Source organism: Heteronotia binoei, chromosome 21, assembly GCF_032191835.1.
Source record: "Heteronotia binoei isolate CCM8104 ecotype False Entrance Well chromosome 21, APGP_CSIRO_Hbin_v1, whole genome shotgun sequence".
NCBI classification, from domain to species: domain Eukaryota; kingdom Metazoa; phylum Chordata; class Lepidosauria; order Squamata; family Gekkonidae; genus Heteronotia; species Heteronotia binoei.
The window spans coordinates 9,114,733-9,134,079 of record NC_083243.1 but is presented as its reverse complement, the minus strand read 5'-3'; the positions used below and the strand labels follow the sequence as shown (position 1 = coordinate 9,134,079).

Genomic DNA, 19,347 nt, shown 5'->3' with positions numbered 1-19,347 from the left:
ACTGGTGGACCTCCTGATGGCACCTGGGTTTTTGGGGCCACTGTGTGACACAGAGCGCTGGACTGTATGGGCCACTGGAATGATCTAACATGGCTTCTCTTATGTTCTTATGTGACACAGAGTGTTGGACTGGATGGGCCATTGGCCTGATCTAACATGGCTTCTCTTATGTTCTTATGTGACACATAGTGCTGGACTGGTTGGCCATTGGCCTGATCTAACATGGCTTCTCTTATGTTCTTACGTGACACAGACTGTTGGACTGGATGGGCCACTGGCCTGATCCAACAGGGCTTCTCTTATGTTCTTATGTGACACAGAGTGTTGGACTGGATGGGCCACTGGCCTGATCCAACAGGGCTTCTCTTATGTTCTTATGTGACACAGAGTGTTGGATTGGATGGGCCATTGGCGTGATCCAACATGGCTTCTCTTATGTTCTTATGTGACACAGAGTGTTGGACTGGAGGGGCCATTGGCCTGATCCAACATGGCTTCTCTTATGTTCTTATTTGACACAGAGTGTTGGACTGGATGGGCCACTGGCCTGATCCAACATGGCTGCTCTTATGTTCTTATGTGACACAGAGTGTTGGACTGGAGGGGCCATTGGCCTGATCCAACATGGCTTCTCTTATGTTCTTATGTGACAGAGTGCTGGACTGGATGGGCCACTGGCCTGATCCAACATGGCTGCTCTTATGTTCTTATGTGACACAGAGTGTTGGACTGGATGGGCCACTGGCCTGATCCAACATGGCTTCTCTTATGTTCTTATGTGACACAGAGTGCTGGACTGGATGGGCCATTGGCCTGATCCAACATGGCTTCTTTTATCTTCTTATGGTGTTCCTGCTACAAAAAAAAAACCCTGTAAGGGGAGGCAGAGTGAAGCCAAGCTGACTTTGGTGCCCCCCGGGTCCCAGAAGGGCGGAAGGGGCGGGCGATACTGCTCTTACTCGCTCCACGGCCCGGTTGCTAGCAGGCTACAGACCAGTACCGGTTTGCGGCCCAGTGGTTGGGGACCCCTGGGTCTAGTGATGTCATTCTGGGGGATCCCCAGGTCCCACCTGGAGGCTGGCATCCCGGCCATTCTTGGAACAGATACAACTCCCCCATTCGCACCACAAGTTGATTCCCCAATACCACTCTCAGTTAGAGATCTGAAGCTTGCTGGCTGCATCCCTCCATTTCACATGCTGGAAATGTGGATCTTGTCAGGATGCGCCGTCAGAGGAAAAGTAACAGTCGGCGGACGCTTCACTGTCCCGACATGGTCTTCGCAAGTTCTAAGAGAGCCAGTATGGTCTAGTGGTGAAGTGTGTGGACTCTTATCTGGGAGAACTGGGTTTGATTCCCCACTCCTCCACTGGCTCCTGCTAAAATGGCCTTGGGTCAGCCATAGCTCTGGCAGAGGTTGGCCTTGAAAGTCCCCTCAGCCCCACCAACCTCACAGGGTGTCTGTTGTGGGGGAGGAAGGGAAAGGAGATTCGTAGGCCACTCTAAGACTCTGTCCTTGAAAGGGCAGCTTCTGGGAGAGTCCTCTCAGCCCCACCCACCTCACAGGGTGTCTGTTGTGGGGGAGGAAGATAAAGGAGATTGTAGGCCGCTCTGAGACTCTGTCCTTGGAATGGCAGCTGCTGGGAGATCCCTCTTCAGCCGCACTCACCTCACAGGGTGCCTGTTGTGGGGGAGGAAGGGAAAGGAGATTGCAGGCCGCTCTGAGACTCTGTCCTTGAAAGCGCAGCTGCTGTGAGAGCCCTCTCAGCCCCCGCCCCACCTCACTGGGTGTCTGTTGTGGGGGAGGAAGGTAAAGGAGATTGTGAGCCGCTCTGAGACTCTGTCCTTGAAAGGGAAGCTGCTGTGAGAGCCCTCCTCCAGCCCCACCCACCTCACAGGGTGTCTGTTGTGGGGGAGGAAGGGAAAGGAGATTCTAGGATGCTCTGATACTCTGTCCTTGAAAGGGCAGCTTCTGTGGGAGCCCTTTCAGCCCCACCCACCTCACAGGGTGTCTGTTGTGGGGGAAGAAGACATAGGACGGGGCGGCCAACGGTAGCTCTCCAGATGTTTTTTGCCTACAACTCCCATCAGCCCTAGCCATTGGCCATGCTGGCTGGGGCTGATGGGAGTTGTAGGCAAAAAACATCTGGAGAGCTACTGTTGGCCTCCCCTGACATAGGAGATTGTAAGCCACTCTGAGTCTCTGATTCAGGGCGAAGGGCGGGGCATAAATCTACAATTCGTCTTCTTCATTGCACTGAAAACACTTTATCTTCCCCATTAGGGCAGCTGGGTAATCTGGTTCCCCCTTTCAGCCACGATTTGAACACTGGACTTTTAAAGATTTAAATTATTCGGCGTTCACATTTCACCCCAAAGGCACCCGCTTATATGTGGTGTGCCTCAAGGGTGCGGTTCTGTCCCCGATGCTATTTAACATCTACATGCGCCCCCTTGCCCAGATTGTCAGGAGGTATAGGCTGGGATGTCACCAAGATGCGGACGACGCCCAGCTCTATTTACTGATGGGCAGCCATCCCGACTGTGCCATGGAAAATCGAGACCTGGCTCTTCAAGCCTTCGCATCTTGACTCAGGCTGAGTCGGTTGAAGCGGAATCCGACAAAGACAGAGGTCCCTCTATCTGAGCCGGGGTGGCCTGGAAAAGGTGATCCCTTTGCCAACTCTTGATGCGGTGCCAATAATACCGGCCCCGAAAGTCAAGAGTTTGGGAGTGCTCCTGGAGTCACAAGAACATAAGAGAAGCCATGTTGGATCAGGCCAATGGCCCATCCAGTCCAACACTCTGTGTCACAGAAGAACATAAGAGAAGCCATGTTGGATCAGGCCAGTGGTCCATCCAGTCCAACACTCTGTGTCACATAAGAACATAAGAGAAGCCATGTTGGATCAGGCCAGTGGCCCATCCAGTCCAAATACTCTGTGTCACAGAAGAACATAAGAGAAGCCATGTTGGATCAGGCCAGTGGTCCATCCAGTCCAACACTCTGTGTCACAGAAGAACATAAGAGAAGCCCTGTTGGATCAGGCCAGTGGCCCATCCAGTCCAACACTCTGTGTCACAGAAGAACATAAGAGAAGCCATGTTGGATCAGGCCAGTGGCCCATCTAGTCCAACACTCTGTGTCACATAAGAACATAAGAGAAGCCCTGTTGGATCAGGCCAATGGCCCATCCAGTCCAACACTCTGTGTCACATAAGAACATAAGAGAAGCCATGTTGGATCAGGCCAATGGCCCTTCCAGTCCAACACTCTGTGTCACATAAGAACATAAGAGAAGCCATGTTGGATCAGGTCAGTGGTCCATCCAGTCCAACACTCTGTGTCACACAGTGGCCAAAATTTTTTTATACACACACACACACACTGTGGCTAATAGCCACTGATGGACCTCTGCTCCATATTTTTATCTAAACCCCTCTTGAAGGTGGCTATGCTTGTAGCTGCCACCACCTCCTGTGGCAGTGAATTCCACGTGTTTATCACCCTTTGGGTGAAGAAGTACTTCTTTTTATCCGTTTTAACCTGTCTGCTCAGCAATTTCATCGAATGCCCACGAGTTCTTGTATTGTGAGAAAGGGAGAAAAGTACCCTCTTTCTCTACTTTCTCCATCCCATGCATAATCTTGTAAACCTCTCTCATGTCACCACCCGCAGTCGACGTTTCTCCAAGCTAAAGAGCCCCAAGCGTTTCAACCTTTCTTCATAGGGAGTCCTCTCTGCCAATAGCGGCCCAGGTAGCAGCCACTACCAGATCCGCCTTTTTTCATCTCAGGCAGGTACGGCAGCTGCTCCCTTTTCTGGAGCATGACGACTTAGCGAATAGATCACTGTAATGCTCTCTACGTGGGGCTACCCTTGAGCTTAACCTGGAGATTACAGCTAGTGCAGAACGCTGCAGCGTGGCTGTGCATGGGACACCCTAGATGGGAGCACATTCAGCCAATGCTAAAAGAGCTGCACTGGCTGCCTATTGTGTCCCAAGTCCGTTTCAAGGTGCTGGTTACGACATTTAAGGCCCTTTATGGTTGGGGGCCTGCCTATTATGGGACCAACTTTCTCTCCATGTTCCCCAGAGAGCACTGCGTTCAGGGACACAAAATCTATTGTCCATTTCCTGGACCGAAGGAAGCCAGGCTATGCTCCACACAAGCTAGGTCTTTTTCGGTTGCGGCACCGGAAATGCGGAACGCCCTCCCGGAGGCCATAAGGGCCCTGCAGGATATTTCACAATTTCCAGCCAGAGGAATTGCTTGGCCACTGTGTGAGGCAGGATGCTGGACTAGATGGACCCTCACTGGTCAGATCCAGCACGGCTCTTCTAATGTACTTATGAAGGCCTCGGCCTCTCTGCCCTGTTGTTGGCCTCCAGAGGAACTGGTTGTCCTCTGTGTGAGACAGGATGCTGGACTAGATGGACCGCTAGCCTGGTCCAGCAGGGTTCTTCTGATGTTCTTATGAAGCCTCAGCCTCCATGCCCTGTTGTTGGCCCTCCAGAGGAACTGGCTGGCCTCTGTGTGAGACAGGAGGCTGGACTAGATGGACCCCTCACTGGTCAGATCCAGCACAGCTCTTCTAATGTACTTATGAAGGCCTCGGCCTCTCTGCCCTGTTGTTGGCCTCCAAAGGAACTGGTTGTCCTCTGTGTGAGACAGGATGCTGGACTAGATGGACCGCTAGCCTGGTCCAGCAGGGTTCTTCTGATGTTCTTATGAAGCCTCAGCCTCCATGCCCTGTTGTTGGCCCTCCAGAGGAACTGGCTGGCCTCTGTGTGAGACAGGAGGCTGGACTAGATGGACCCTCACTGGTCTGATCCAGCAGGGCTCTTCTGATATTGTTATGAAGGCCTCGGCCTCAGCTGCCCTGTTGTTGGCCCTCCAGAGGAACTGATTGTCCTCTGTGTGAGACAGGATGCTGGACTAGATGGACCACTAGCCTGGTCCAGCAGGGTTCTTCTGATGTTCTTATGAAGGCCTCAGCCTCCATGCCCTGTTGTTGGCCCTCCAGAGGAACTGGCTGGCCACTGTGTGAGACAGGAGGCTGAACTGGATGGACCCTCACTAGTCTGATCCAGCAGGGCTCTTTTGATGTTCTTATGAAGGCCTCGGCCTCTCTGCCCTGTTGTTGGCCCTCGAGAGGAACTGGCTGGCCACTGTGTGAGACAGGAGGCTGAACTGGATGGACCCTCACTAGTCTGATCCAGCAGGGCTCTTCTGATGTTCTTATGAAGGCCTCAGCCTCCATGCCCTGTTGTTGGCCCTCCAGAGGAACTGGCTGGCCACTGTGTGAGACAGGAGGCTGAACTGGATGGACCCTCACTAGTCTGATCCAGCAGGGCTCTTCTGATGTTCTTATGAAGGCCTCGGCCTCTCTGCCCTGTTGCTGGCCTTCCAGAGGAACTGGTTGGTCACTGTGTGAGGCAGGATGCTGGACTAGATGGACCCTCACTGGTCGATCAGCTGGGTTCTTATGATGTTCTTATGAAGCCTCTTCTGCCTCTCCTGCCTCCAGAGAACTGTTGCCTCTTGAACAGGCCTCTGTGTGAGACAGGAGCTGGACTAGACTGGTGCCACTGGGCTCTTATACTACTCTTTACTTTGAGATTTCTTTTTAAAAGAAAGAGCCAATGGAAGGGGGTTCGGGTCAATCAAACCGCTGCACTTCCAAGCGTTTGAAGCGTTCGTACTTTCCAAGAGTTTGAAGCCGGTCGGTCGTAGCCTCGCTCAGTCAGCCAAATCTAGCATTGCTAGTGATGCTTGTGGTTTTTTTAATGACTTATCTTTTTTTAAAATGCAGTGAGACATTGCTGCTGCTGCTGCTTCTTCTTCTTCTTCTTCAAAAAAGGGCTGAATTATTTAAAATAGAAACCCAAACACGCACACATGCTCACACCCAGTCAGCATACAAATGCTGTTCTCCAAAGATCACACTCACACGCGTACGCTAAATAACAGCGGTAGTAAATCTTCACAGTCTTGCTTGTGTAACCCGCTCCAACATGAATGGGGGGACGGCGGATAAATATTCCAGCCGCCCCATTTGCTTTCCCAGAGAAGACTATGCCAATCTAAGCTTCATAATCCAATTAATGCGGCTTTGTAAACAGTTCCGAAAGGAAAACAGCATCTCGTGTCGCCGACAAGTAGGATTTCATTCAGCTGTTTTTCAAAACGTTCTACGTGTATTCTCTTAAACACAGAAAGGAAACAATAAAGACAGAAGTCCCCTGTTGCAAGCACCAGTCGTTCTCCGACTCTGTTGACATCGCATCACGACGTTTTCACAACAGACTTTTTTACGGGCTGGTTTGCCGCTGCCTTCCCAGTCATCGACGCTTCCCCCCCTCCCTCAGCAAGCTGGTGCCTCATTCTTCACCGTCCTTCCCCCTCCACCCCGCAAACCTCTTGCTCATTGACAAACCTCGAGCTTCCGCCAGCCTCGAAACCCAGCTCGTGAAAAACCCACTCAGTTCTGCCAGGACTTCGAACTATCCACTTACCGCGCCACGGACTGCAGCTTTAACACTCCGCGCCACGGGCTCTTCTAAAGACAGAAGTAGGAACACGGAAGCTCCTGGAATTATAGCTGACCTCAGGGTAACAGCGACTCAGTTTCCCGGGATGGAATAGCTGCTTTGAGGTGGACTCCACGGCATTTTGTCCTGTTGAGATTTCTTCCCCCTCTCTTCAGGTTTCAATCTCAAATATACAGAATTTCCCAACCAGGCGTTCGTAGCTCTTTGTGTTATAACTAAAGAAGCTGGCCTTCCGTCTCCTTCGCCTAGTATTATCATCCCCAGAGATGAGAAAATTATGGCCTCAGTTGGGAGCAGATCTGGCCCACTGAGGGATTTTTATCAGTTTTGAGATGCTTAAAAATTTGGAGGAGTATAGGTCCATTGTGTGGTGCCACCACTGGATCATGGCCACTGCCTAAGACCCCTGAGGGATGCTGCCACGCAGAATAGAGCAAGAGGCCCCAATTTGGGGGGCTCGTAGACAAAGTGGGGTGGCTACAGTCACAAAATGGCTGCCACGGGAAGTGGAGTCAGCCACAAAATGGCAGCTGCCTCTCCCCATTTAAGCTGCAGTCACATACACTAAATAACCCACTTTCAGTTCACTCTCCATACGGATTTTACTGCGCGAGCTGGCAAAATCCAGTTGGAAAGTACGCTGAAAGTGGATTAAGTGTGTGTGTGACCGCAGCCTTCGTCACACAGTGACGAGGATCCTGAATGCTATGGCGGATAGGCGGCAGGTTCAGGGCAGACAAAAGGAAATACTATTCTCCACAGAGACCCGACCGAGAGGACTTTTTCTCCCTCTCCAAAAATTCTAGAACTTGACAGCATCCGGTGAAATTGATGGGCAAAAGGAAGTACTACTGCAGAGAGTGATTAAAATGTGGAATTCGCTGCCACGGGGATGTAGGGATGGCTGCAGGAACAAACAGCTTTAAAAGGGGATTAGATAGATTCATGGAGGAGAAGTCTATCAACGGCTAGTAGCGCTGGTGACTGAGGGGAACCTCCACATTCAAGAGGCACTAAACCTCTGAATCTCAGAGCCAGGCTGCAACGTCAAGGGAAGGCCTCGGCCTTTGTGCCTTGTTGTTGACCCTCCAGGGGAACTGGTTTGCCACTGCGTGAGACAGGATGCTGGACTAGATGGACCCTCACTGGTCTGACCAATAGGGCTCTTCTGATGTTCTTATGAAGGCCTTGGCCTCTCTGCCCTGTTGTTGGCCCTCCAGAGGAACTGGTTGGCCTCTGTGTGAGAGAGGAGGCTGGACTAGATGGACCCTCACTGATCTGATCCAGCCAGGGCTCTTCTGGTGTTCTTATGAAGGCCTCAGCCTCTCTGCCCTGTTGTTGGCCCTCCAGAGGAACTAGTTGGCCACTGTGTAGACAGGAGGTTGGACTAGAGGGACCCTCACTGGTCTGATCCAGCAGGGCTCTTCCGATGTTCTTATGAAGGCCTCGGCCTCTCTGCCCTGTTGTTGGCCCTCCAGAGGAACTGGTTGGCCTCTGTGTGAGAGAGGAGGCTGGACTAGATGGATTCACTGCTCTGACCAATAGGGCTCTTCTGATGTTCTAATGAAGGCCTTGGCCTCTTTGCCTTGTTGTTGGCCCTCCAGAAAAACTGATTGGCCACTGCATGAGACAGGATGCTGGACTGGATTGACCCTCACTGTTCTGATCCAGCGGGGCGCTTCTGATGTTCTTATGGAGGCCTCAGCCTCTATGCCCTGTTCTTGGACCTTCAGAGGAACTGGTTGGTAGCCATGTGAGGCAGGATGCTGGATGAGATGGACCGCTGCTCTGACCCAGCAGGGCTCTTCTGATGTTCTAATGAAGGTCTCAGCCTCTCTGCCCTGTTGTTGGCCCTCCAGAGGAACTGGTTGGCCACTCTGTGAGCCAAGATGCTAGACAAGATGGACCACTGGTCTGATCCAGCAGGGCTCTTCTCACGTTCTTAGAAGCTGCTGTTCACTGTTCACGCACAAAACTTAGCTGTGCCTTTGTAAGGCCTAGAAACTTGCCTATTTGCAAGAAACAAAACGCTGACATGCTCAGCCTGTCAAAAAATGGGGCGAGCCCGCTACGCTGAGCTCTGGGGTGAGGGAAGGAAAGACACTGGAAATCTAAGAGCAGGCATGCAGAAAATGATTAACTGCATGAGCGCAGCCTTCTGAGAGACCAAGAGAGGGAGGGAGGGAGAGAGGGAGGCCCCAAGGGCGATTTCAAGCAGAAGTCTGCACCTGAGTCTTCCAGTGACCTGATTGAGCTCGGCCTCTGGAGAGACAGACAGACCCAACCCAATTATCTACAACTCCGGAGGGCTGCTGAGATGCCAAGCAGGGAGGCAGGGAGGGTGTTCCCCCTGGGGGTAAGAATATTTTTGGAGTCTGCAGTGATTCAAATTTTTGTTGCTGTTCGGTCGCACAGTCGGATCCGACTCTTTGCGACCCCACGGACCAAGTCACGCCAGGCCCTCCTGTCTTCCACAATCCTCCGAAGTCTGCTCAAATTCGTGTTTGTTACATCAGTAACGCTGTCCAGCCGTCTCCTCTTTTGCCGTCCCCTTCTTCTTTGGCCTTCTGTCTTTCCCAGCATCAGGGTCTTCTCCAGGGAGTGCTCCCTTCTCAGTCGGTGGCCAAAGTATTTGAGCTTCAACTTCAGCATCTGACCTTCCAGGGAATAGTCTGGGTTGATTGCCCTTAGGACTTACTGGTTTGATCTTTTTGCAGGCCAAGGGACTCTCAAGAGTCTTCTCCAGTGAGGGCTCCCTTTCCCTTCCTCCCCCCACAACAGACACCCTGTGAGATGGGTGGGGCTGAGAGAGCTCTGACAGAAGCTGCCCTTTCAAGGACAACTCTGCGAGAGCTACAGCTGACCTAATGCCATTCCAGCAGCTGCAAGTGGAGAAGTGGGGAACCAAAGCCAGTTATCCCAGATAAGAGCGCAATTAACCACTACACCAAACTGGCTCCTCCCCTTCTTGGTCCTACAGAAGAAGAAGGAGAAGACCGTAATTTTATACCCCACCCTTCTCTCTGAATCAGAGTCTCAAAGTGGCTCACAATCCCCTTTACCTTCCCCCCAAAAAACAGATACCCTGTGAGGTAGGTGAGGCTGAGAGAGCTCTCCCAGAAGCTCCCTTTCAAGGACAGCTCTGCGAGAGCTCTGGCTGACCCAAGGCCATTCCAGCAGCTGCAAGTGGAGGAGAGGGGAATCAAACCCTGTGAGGTGGGTAGGGCTGAGAGGGCTCTCCCAGAAGCTGCCCTTTCAAGAACAGTTCTGAGAGAGCTATGGCTGACCCAAGGCCATTCCAGCAGCTACAAGGGGAGGAGTGGGGAATCCAACCCGGCTCTCCCAGATAAGAGTCTGCGCACTTCGCCACCACACCAAACGTTTTCAGTCTCGCTTATTCCTCCTGACTGTCACTGCTTTTCAAAAGGTACATCTTTGCTGCCTCGGTATCAGACGCCCGATCTCGATTCGCTTCTCGTTCCGACCTGCCTCCCGAAGAGGAAACCCCTCCGAGTGGCTTTCTGCCTCACGGTTCAGCAAAATCGCACTCCAGCTCAGCCCATGGCCATAAGGCAGGAAAGAGGATTAACGTTTGAGAATTCGGGGAAATCCAGTTAATATGACAGGAGGTGGGGGGGAGGGGTGAAGCTGACTTCCCGCCACCCCATCGAGCAGGGGTGTCAAACTCATTTTGTTATGAGGGCTGGATCTGACAGAAATGAGATCTTGCTTTTGGCAGATGATACAACAAGAAATCTCTAAAATTTTGGGATATGACTTTAAGAAAGTTGCAGAGACTTTTCTGCTAGGATTACAAATAGAAAAATTTCCAAAAGAAGACAGGACTTTAATTTGGTATTTGCTCTCAGCTGCTAGGACATTGTATGCGCAGTTGTGGAAGCAAGAAAAAATACCAGAGAAATGGGACTGGATCGTGAAAGTTTTATCGTGGAGTGAGATGGACAAGCTAACAAGAGCTTTAGGAGACTATGATTTGGATCTGTTTAAAAAGGAGTGGAAGAAATTTAGAGAATATATAGAGCAAGAGTGGAATGTAAAAAGACATTGGACAAGTTTTTAATATGAATGGGAGAAAAGAAAGACATTGATCTTTGATTGGTTAGGGGTACCTTTATAATTGAACTTAAGTATATAACCTCGGCGGAAGTCTAGTAATGGAGGGAGGGGGGATTGGAAAATATCATATGGGTTAGAGATAGCAAGGATATAATTAAATATTGTAACCGTATGTTATTAATAAAAATTGTTTAAAACGAAGAAATGAGACCTTGCTGGGCCAGGTTGTGTGCGTTCCTATTTGAGATTAGGTAGCAGAGCTCCAAACTTTAGAAAGGATACAAACACAATCAAAGATTTTTGAAGACGAACAAGAAGCCTGCAGATTTATACCCCACCCTTCTCTCTGAATCAGAGACTCAGAGCGGCTTACAATCTCCCATATCTTCTCCCCCCCACAACCGTGAGGCGGGTGGGGCTGAGAGGGCTCTCCCAGCAGCTGCCCTTTCAAGGACAACCTCTGCCAGAGCTATGGCTGACCCAAGGCCATTCCAGCAGCTGCAAGTGGGGGATCAAACCTGGGTCTCCCAGATAAGAGTCCACACACTTAACCACTACACCACAAAACTTAAAACATTAGCACCAGTGACTCATCCAGTCCAACACTGTGTCACATAAGAACATAAGAGAAACCATGTTGGATCAGGCCAATGGACCATCCAGTCCAACACTCTGGGTCACATAAGAACATAAGAGAAGCCATGTTGGATCAGGCCAATGGCCCCTCCAGTCCAACACTCTGTGTCACATAAGAACATAAGAGAAGCCATGCTGGATCAGGCCAATGGCCCATTCAGTCCAACACTCTGTGTCACATAAGAGAAACCATGTTGGATCAGGCCAATGGCCCCTCTAGTCCAACACTCTGTGTCACATAAGAATATAAGAGAAGCCATGTTGGATCAGGCCAATGGCCCCTCCAGTCCAACGCTCTGTGTCACATAAGAACATAAGAAAAGCCATGTTGGATCAGGACAATGGCCCTTCTAGTCAACACACTGTGTCACATAAGAACATAAGAGAAGCCATGTTGGATCAGGCCAATGGCCCATCCAGTCCAACACTCTGTGTCACATAAGAACATAAGAGAAGCCATACTGGATCAGACCAATGGCCCCTCCAGTCCAACACTCTGTGTCACACAGTGGCCAAGAAAACGAAGTGCCATCAGGAGGTCCACCAGTGCGGCTAGAAGCTCTCCACTGCGCCCCCACCCAAGCATCAAGAATACAGAGCATCACTTGCCCCAGACAGAGAGTTCCAACAATACGCTGTGGCTAATAGCCACTGATGGACCTCTGCTCCAGATGTTGATCCGATTCCCTCTTGAAGCTGGCTATGCTTGTAGCCGCTGCCACCTCCTGTGGCAGTGAATTCCATGTGTTCATCACCCTTTGGGTGAAGAAATACTTCCTTTTATCAGTTCTAACCTGACTGCTCAGCAATTTCACTGAATGTCCACGAGTTCTTGTTTTATGAGAATGGGAGAAAAGTACTTCTTTCTCTACTTTCTCCATCCCAGGCATAAACCTGCGAACCTCTATCATGTCACCCCACAGTCGACGTTTCTCCAAGCCAAAGAGCCCCAAGCGTTTAAACCTTTCTTCATAGGGAAAGTGTTCCAACCCTTTAGTCATTCTAGTTGTTGTTATTTATATTCCACCCAATTCCATCTCAATGCACAGCAGCCAAGAAGGTCAGAGCGCCTGCTCCGGCTGCAACGCCACTGAGGATGTTCTCCGCAGCTGAGAATGAAATGTCTGGAAGGAAAACTTTCTCCAGTAGAACACGGCACTTGAGCCCAAAAGATTCTACAAACCCTAATGATATATTCCACCCATTTCCCCATTTTGGGGCTCCGAGCGGAATACAACATAAATAGTAATGGAATCACAGTAAAACGACAATCTTAATAAAAACCAGTTACAACATTTAGTAAAGTACAACAGGATGGTCCAGCAGGATGGCATAACAGAACAGTATAGCAGAATGGTACTACAGAATAGGAGGGGCTGTGGCTCAGTGGTAGAGCATCTGCTTGGGAAGCAGAAGGTCCCAGGTTCAATCCCCGGCATCGCCAACTAAAAAGGGTCCAGGCAAGTAGGCGTGAAAAACCTCCGCTTGAGACCCTGAAGAGCCGCTGACAGTCAGGTGAGGGACGGTGGCTCAGTGTTGGAGAATCTGCTTGGTAAGTGAAGGTCCCAGGTTTAATCCCCGGCATCTCCAACTAAAAAGGGTCCAGGCAAGTACTGGTAGGTGTGAAAAACCTCCGCGTGAGACCCTGGAGAGCCATGAAGGGCTGTGGCTCAGTGGTAGAGCATCTGCTTGGGAAGCAGAAGGTCCCAGGTTCAATCCCCAGCACCTCCAACTAAAAAGGGTCCAGGCAAGTAGGCGTGAAAAACCTCCGCTTGAGACCCTGGAGAGACACAGGGAGGGGCTGTGGCTCAGTGGTAGAGCATCTGCTTGGGAAGCAGAAGGTCCCAGGTTCAATCCCCGGCATCCCCAACTAAAAAGGTCCAGGCAAATAGGTGTGAAAAACCTCCGCTTGAGACCCTGGAGAGCCGCTGCCAGTCTGAGAAGACAATACTGACTTTGATGGACCAAGGGTCCGATTCAGTAGAAGGCAGCTTCATTAGGGGAGGGACAGTGGCTCAGTGGTAGAGCATCTGCTTGGGAAGAAGGTCCCATGTTCAACCCCTGGCATCTCCAACTAAAAAGGGTCCAGGCAAGTAGGCATGAAAAACTTCCGCTTGAGACCCTGGAGAGACACAGGGAGGGGCTGTAGCTCAGTGGTAGAGCATCTGCTTGGGAAGCAGAAGGTCCCAGGTTCAATCCCCGGCATCTCCAAAAAAGGGTCCAGGCAAATAGGTGTGAAAAACCTCAGCTTGAGACACTGGAGAGCCGCTGCCAGTCTGAGAAGACAATACTGACTTTGATGGACCGAGGGTCTGATTCAGTATAAGGCAGCTTCATATGTTCATATGTTCAATAGCACAGAAGAACAGTACAGCCGTACAGGAGTTGCCCTTTTCTGGACTTTTTCCCAATGCTAAATTGTCTTTTTATTGAGGTGTGGTGACCAGAATTGTACACAGTTTTCCAAATGAGGCACAAAACAACCAAAGGTAGTTTGCCACGGCCCGCCTCCGCACAGCAAGCCTGGACTTCCTCGGCGGTTTCCCACTCTGCTTCGCTTCCGAGACCCGACAAAGCTGGGCTAGCCTGGGCCACGGAGCCCTCTCTGTACCCCAGCGGTCGAGAGACAGGTGCCACCACCGTGAAGGCCACGCGCTCCCCCACTCAAACCGGAGAATCCCACAAGAGCATCGCAGAACCATAGAACTGCGCATCCTCCCGCACATCTGGATCTTCCTGCCAGGTTACCGTTTCAGGCGCCAGATTTTCTCTGAACGGCACCGAAGAACAATGCCGGGTGCCCTGCTATTGTCTTAAGGGAAAAGCAAAAATCGAGAGCCGGCCAGGTGGTTCCTATCGAGAGGCAGAAGCGGAGGTGGGGTTGCCAGTCCCAGGGGTGGGGTGGGGGCTCCTTAAATTAAACCTGCCAACAATAGCCGGCGTATTTCAAGTCTCCCCAGGGACCAGTCACAACAGGTCCCTTTGCCCGGCGATTACTTATGTATCTAGACACAACGGACCATTAACCTTAATAGGTTGTTAGACTCTATTAATCCATGATAGACAGGGAAAGAGACAGAGAGAGAAGGGGGAAGCAGCGCTGTTTTGATTTCAGAAGTCAGATGGCTTCCAAAAGCCACCCAAGTTCGAAGAGGATTTCCACCACCACCCCTGCCATTCCTTGTTCCTTTCCCCCCTCTCTTTGTGTTTGTGTGTGTGTGTGTGTGAGGGGGTCTTTCCATACTACCACCACGTGAATTAAGGCTCACGCGCTTCTCCCCGCCCCCCACACTTGGCGATCCGCTTGCTTTCTGTTTTTGCAGTACCTGGAAACAAAGATGTCGTTTTCACGGTTCCTTCCTATCCTTCTATTAAATTGCATTCTCCCCCCCCCCCCCCCTAAAAAAAAAGATTTGCATTTAAGGAAGCCTCATTTAACGGTTCTCGCATCTGGTTTTTGCGCGAAGGCAGGATTCTTTTAAGGAATCGACCCAAAGGGGTGGGGAGGGGGGTGGTGGATTTGATTCTTTTGCACTCATCTTTCGAAGGGTGCAAAGGGAAACATAGGTGGAAAAGCTGATCTTTGACTACAAACGAGAAAGGGAAAGCGAGCAAGCCACATTTCTGTCCTCCAAGACCAGTCCGAAGTATTCTAAATCGGGTCCTTGTTAATGGAAGCTGCATTGGGTTTCACGGTGGGTTCTCCCCACCCCAAATAATCTCCCCCACACACACACTTGGAGCTGTTCCGAGGTTCTTTCCACCGTTTCAAAACTGAGCCCAGAAAACCTCCATCCCGGTTGGTTTTGTGAGTGAGCTCGGAAAAGAAAGGCGGAAAGGCTGGCCAAAAGAAGAAGCCGGTTCCCATGCGTTTCCACGAGACAAAAAATGCGTGGCTTTACCCCCGACCCCACAAACCTCCCTGCTCAGCAGCTGGGTTTGTGTGTGTGTGTGTGTGTAGTGCTTTTCAGCCGAAAACACATTCTTCTGTGTGGCTGTGCATGGGGTGAGATTTTCCTCCCCCCAAGCCTGCCCTTTTGCAACCCTAGCAGTTCCACCTACCACGACCTCGGAGAAATAATATGCCAAGACAGAGAAATCTTTGCAGCTCAGAGAGAAACAGGACAAAAAAGTGGACTTCTCTTTTCCCCCCAAAGCCAGGCTTTCTCAGAGAAACAAAGCAGTCATGGGTGGGGGGGGGGGGGGGGAGAGAAGAAGAAATGACAGGGGACAGGGTGGCTCTTTCCCTCTCTGGGTTTATTGGGCTCAGAGAGACAGACAGAGCGGTTCTCTGATTTGGGGGAAGCCTTGTGTATCTCCAGGGCAGCTCTGACTCTCTCCCGCTCTCTCTTTTTGGTCCGTTTCCACGAACAAAGAGAAAGCAACTTCCTGTAGATTCCCCAGGAAAATAAACTAATAAAACGGCTCATGCAAACGCGGGGAAGGGTTAACCCTAGGGCGCGTTAGCACGGTTGCAACGAGCCACCGCGCATCAGTCGCGTGTCTGCACGCTCGTGTGAACGCGGGCTCGGCGGGCTGGGGTGGGGTGGGTGGGAACACGCGTTTCTCCGATGCCTTCCTTTTGCACCAGGGCGGGTCCTCCTTTTCTTATAGTCTCCCCCCCCCCCACTCTGCCATTTCCAAATTCCGGGTGGCGGTTGCAAAATGGGCGCAGTTTCGCAGTCGAGAGCCGGATTAGCCTTTTGGCTAAGCGGGGGGCTCGGCGGCTTTGGTACCCCCCACCTCTTTTTCCTGGGGGGGGGCGGGAAGAAAAGCATCGTGACCCAAAAAGATGCTCGCCCAGGAGCAAACACGGTGTGCATGGAGGTGGGAGAGACCCCCATTTCCAAGGCCCGGAGGGAGATATGGGGTGGGGGGTGCATGGGGTGTGTGCATGGGGGGGGGGGATGTTCAGGAGAGACCCCTAGGCCCGGAGGGTGATGTGTGTGTGTGTGCATGGGGGGGGGGGGCAAAAGAAGCCCATTTCCAAGGTCCGGAGGGAGATATGGGGGGTGCATGGGGGGAGGTCTAGGAGAACCCCCCATTTCCAAGACCCGTAGGGAGAACTGGGGTGGGTGCATGGGGCGGAGGTCTAGTAGGAGAACCCCACCCATTTCCAAGGTCCGGAGGGAGATATGGGGGGTGCATGGGGGGAGATCTAGGTGAACCCCCCATATCCTAGGTCCGGAGGGAGAGATGGGAGGTGCATGGGGTGTGTGCATGGGGTGGGAGGTTTAGGAGAGACCTCATTTCCAAGGCCCGGAGGGAGAGATGGGGGGCTGCATGGGGTGTGTGCATGGGGTGGGAGGTTTAGGAGAGACCCCCATTTCCAAGGCCCGGAGGGAGAGATGGGGGGGGGGGTGCATGGGGTGTGTGCATGGGGTGGGAGGTTTAGGAGAGACCCCCATTTCCAAGGCCCGGAGGGAGAGATGGGGGGGGGGGTGCATGGGGTGGGAGGTTTAGGAGAGACCCCCATTTCCAAGGCCCGGAGGGAGAGATGGGGGGGTGCATAGGGTGTGAGGTTTAGGAGAGACCTCATTTCCAAGGCCCGGAGGGAGAGATGGGGGGGGGGTGCATGGGGGGGTGCATGGGGTGGGAGGTTTAGGGGAGACCCCCATTTCCAAGGCCCGGAGAGATAGATGGTGGTGGGGGGGGGGGAAGGTTCCCTTACCTGCGCACAGCTTTGCCCTCGCCTAGCCGAAGCGTCCCCCGCTCCCCGAGCCAGCTGCGCCAAGCAGGCCACGCGCGCAACAGCTGGAAGGAGGGACCGCCCGTGCCCGAGCGCCGCCGCCGCCGCGTCCCCACCCAGCCCTAGCCGGAGCGCAGCGGCTCCCCCCGGCGGCGCAGGAAACAGCCGCCACTTCCTCCTCCCCCGGCGGCTTGCAAGGCAGGCCCAGGGCCGCGCCTCTTTTGCAACCCCGGAGCCCGCGGGCGTCGCCCGGCCAGCAAACCCGGGAGGCAGGCGGGGTCTGGGTTCCCCCTCTCTGCATTGCTTGCTTTCTGCATTTCTTTCTGCATTTTTTACCCCTCTTTCTGCAATCTGCATTTGTAGCTCCCGCCTCTGGATCCGGCGACCGGGAAAAGGAATAAGAAGAGAAGAGTTTGGCGCCCCGGGGAAAAGACTCGCGAAAAAGAACTTGAACAAAGCAGGAGGCAAGCGACACCGTGAAGACCAACCAAGTTTTATTGAGAACATATGAAGCTGCCTTCTACTGAATCAGACCCTTGGTCCATCAAAGTCAGTCTTGTCTTCTCAGACTGGCAGCGGCTCTCCAGAGTCTCAAGCTGAGGTTTTTCACACCTCTTTGCCTGGCCCCTTTTTTGGAGATGCCGGGGATTGAACCTGGGACCTTCTGCTTCCCAAGCAGATGCTCTACCACTGAGCCACCGTCCCTCCCCTGCTCTCCAGGGTCTCCAGCTGAGGTTTTTCACACCTCTTTGCCTGGACCCTTTTTTTGGAGATGCCGGGGATTGAACCTGGGACCTTCTGCTTCCCAAGCAGATGCTCTACCACTGAGCCACCGTCCCTCCCCTGCTCTCCAGGGTCTCAAGCTGAGGTTTTTCACACCTCTTTGCCTGGCCCCTTTTTTGGAGATGCCGGGGATTGAACCTGGGACCTTCTGCTTCCCAAGCAGATGCTCTACCACTGAGCCACTGTCCCTCCCCTGCTTTCCAGGGTCTCAAGCTGAGGTTTTTCATGCCTACTTGCCTGGACCCTTTTTTGGAGATGCCAGGGATTGAACCAGGGACCTTCTGCTTCCCAAGCAGATGCTCTACCACTGAGCCACCGTCCCTCCCCTGCTCTCCAGGGTCTCAAGCTGGGGTTTTTCACACCTATTTGCCTAGACCCTTTTTTGGAGATGCCTAGGATTGAACCTGGGACCTTCTGCTTCCCAAGCAGATGCTCTACCACTGATCCACCGTCCCTCCCCTGCTCTCCAGGGTCTCAAGCTGGGGTTTTTCACACCTATTTGCCTAGACCCTTTTTTGGAGATGCCTAGGATTGAACCTGGGACCTTCTGCTTCCCAAGCAGATGCTCTACCACTGAGCCACAGCCCCATTCATGGCTCTCCAGGGTCTCAAGCTGAGGTTTTTCACACCTATTTGCCTAGACCCTTTTTAGTTGGAGATGCCGGGGATTGAACCTGGGACCTTCTGCTTCCCAAGCAGATGCTCTACCACTGAGCCACCGTCCCTCCCGTGTGCTCTCTAAGCACACTTCAACAGAGGAGGAATCCAGCCCCGGGAGCCAAGGCTTTTGCTCGCTGTGCTGGATTCCTTCGTCGGATGAAGTGTGCCGAAGAGCACACAAAAGCTTATTGCGAGATATAATGATATGGGACAATTCATGCAAAGGAAGTATTGTCGAACTAAGCTTGTACTTTTTGCAGATGTTTTATACAGAACAGGGTCACAATGTATTGTGTTTTCTGCTCCCTCTGTTCCCTGCCCCCAACCTTTTTGAAATCAATCCAACTTTTGCAAATGGGAAAGCTGACTTTCTCGATGAAACTCGGTTGGTTTTCAAGGTACGCTTGACTTCTGCTTTGTTCAGCTGCTTTGGCCCCCCCAACGCGGCTGCCCGCTTGGCTCTAACTCAAAAGAACGGCAAAGCCAACTTTCCCAAAGCCCTCTGCTGGCCATTTGGAGCAAACACAAAAATGAAATTGGAAAAATCAATTGTCCGAATAGCATAAAGCGTGGGTGTCAAACTCATTTGTTGTGAGGCCCGGATCTGGCAGAATTGAGACCTCGGTGGGCCGTGGGTGTTCCCTTTTAAGATTACCAGAAAAATGGGATTGGAGAGTTACAAGTTATGACATAGAGTGAAATGGACAAATTAACAAGAACTTTAAGAGACGACGATTTGGAGGGTTTTAAGAGGGGAGTGGAAAAAATGTAGAAGATATGTAGAAAAAGAGTGGAAAGTCAAAGGACATTGGACAATTTTTGATAATGATTAAGTCTCAGAAGAAAGAAGGATGTTAATTTTTGGTTTTAGTAGTTAAGTGCATCTTTAAATGCTAGTAGTTTTTGATAATGATTAAGATTAAGTTTTAGAAGAAGATAGAGTAT

General features: G+C 51.8%; 1 protein-coding gene across 1 annotated transcript in view; it reads right to left on the bottom strand.

The window, feature by feature from the left end:
* Positions 1 to 17,097, bottom strand: part of GNG2 (G protein subunit gamma 2) — a 70,739-nt gene extending 53,642 nt beyond the window's left edge. Inside the window, exon 1 of the mRNA XM_060261625.1 lies at positions 16,942 to 17,097. The gene's annotated coding sequence lies outside the window, so the exon portion shown is untranslated. The remainder of the gene's footprint in view (positions 1 to 16,941) is intronic.
* Positions 17,098 to 19,347: the final 2,250 nt, after the last annotated feature.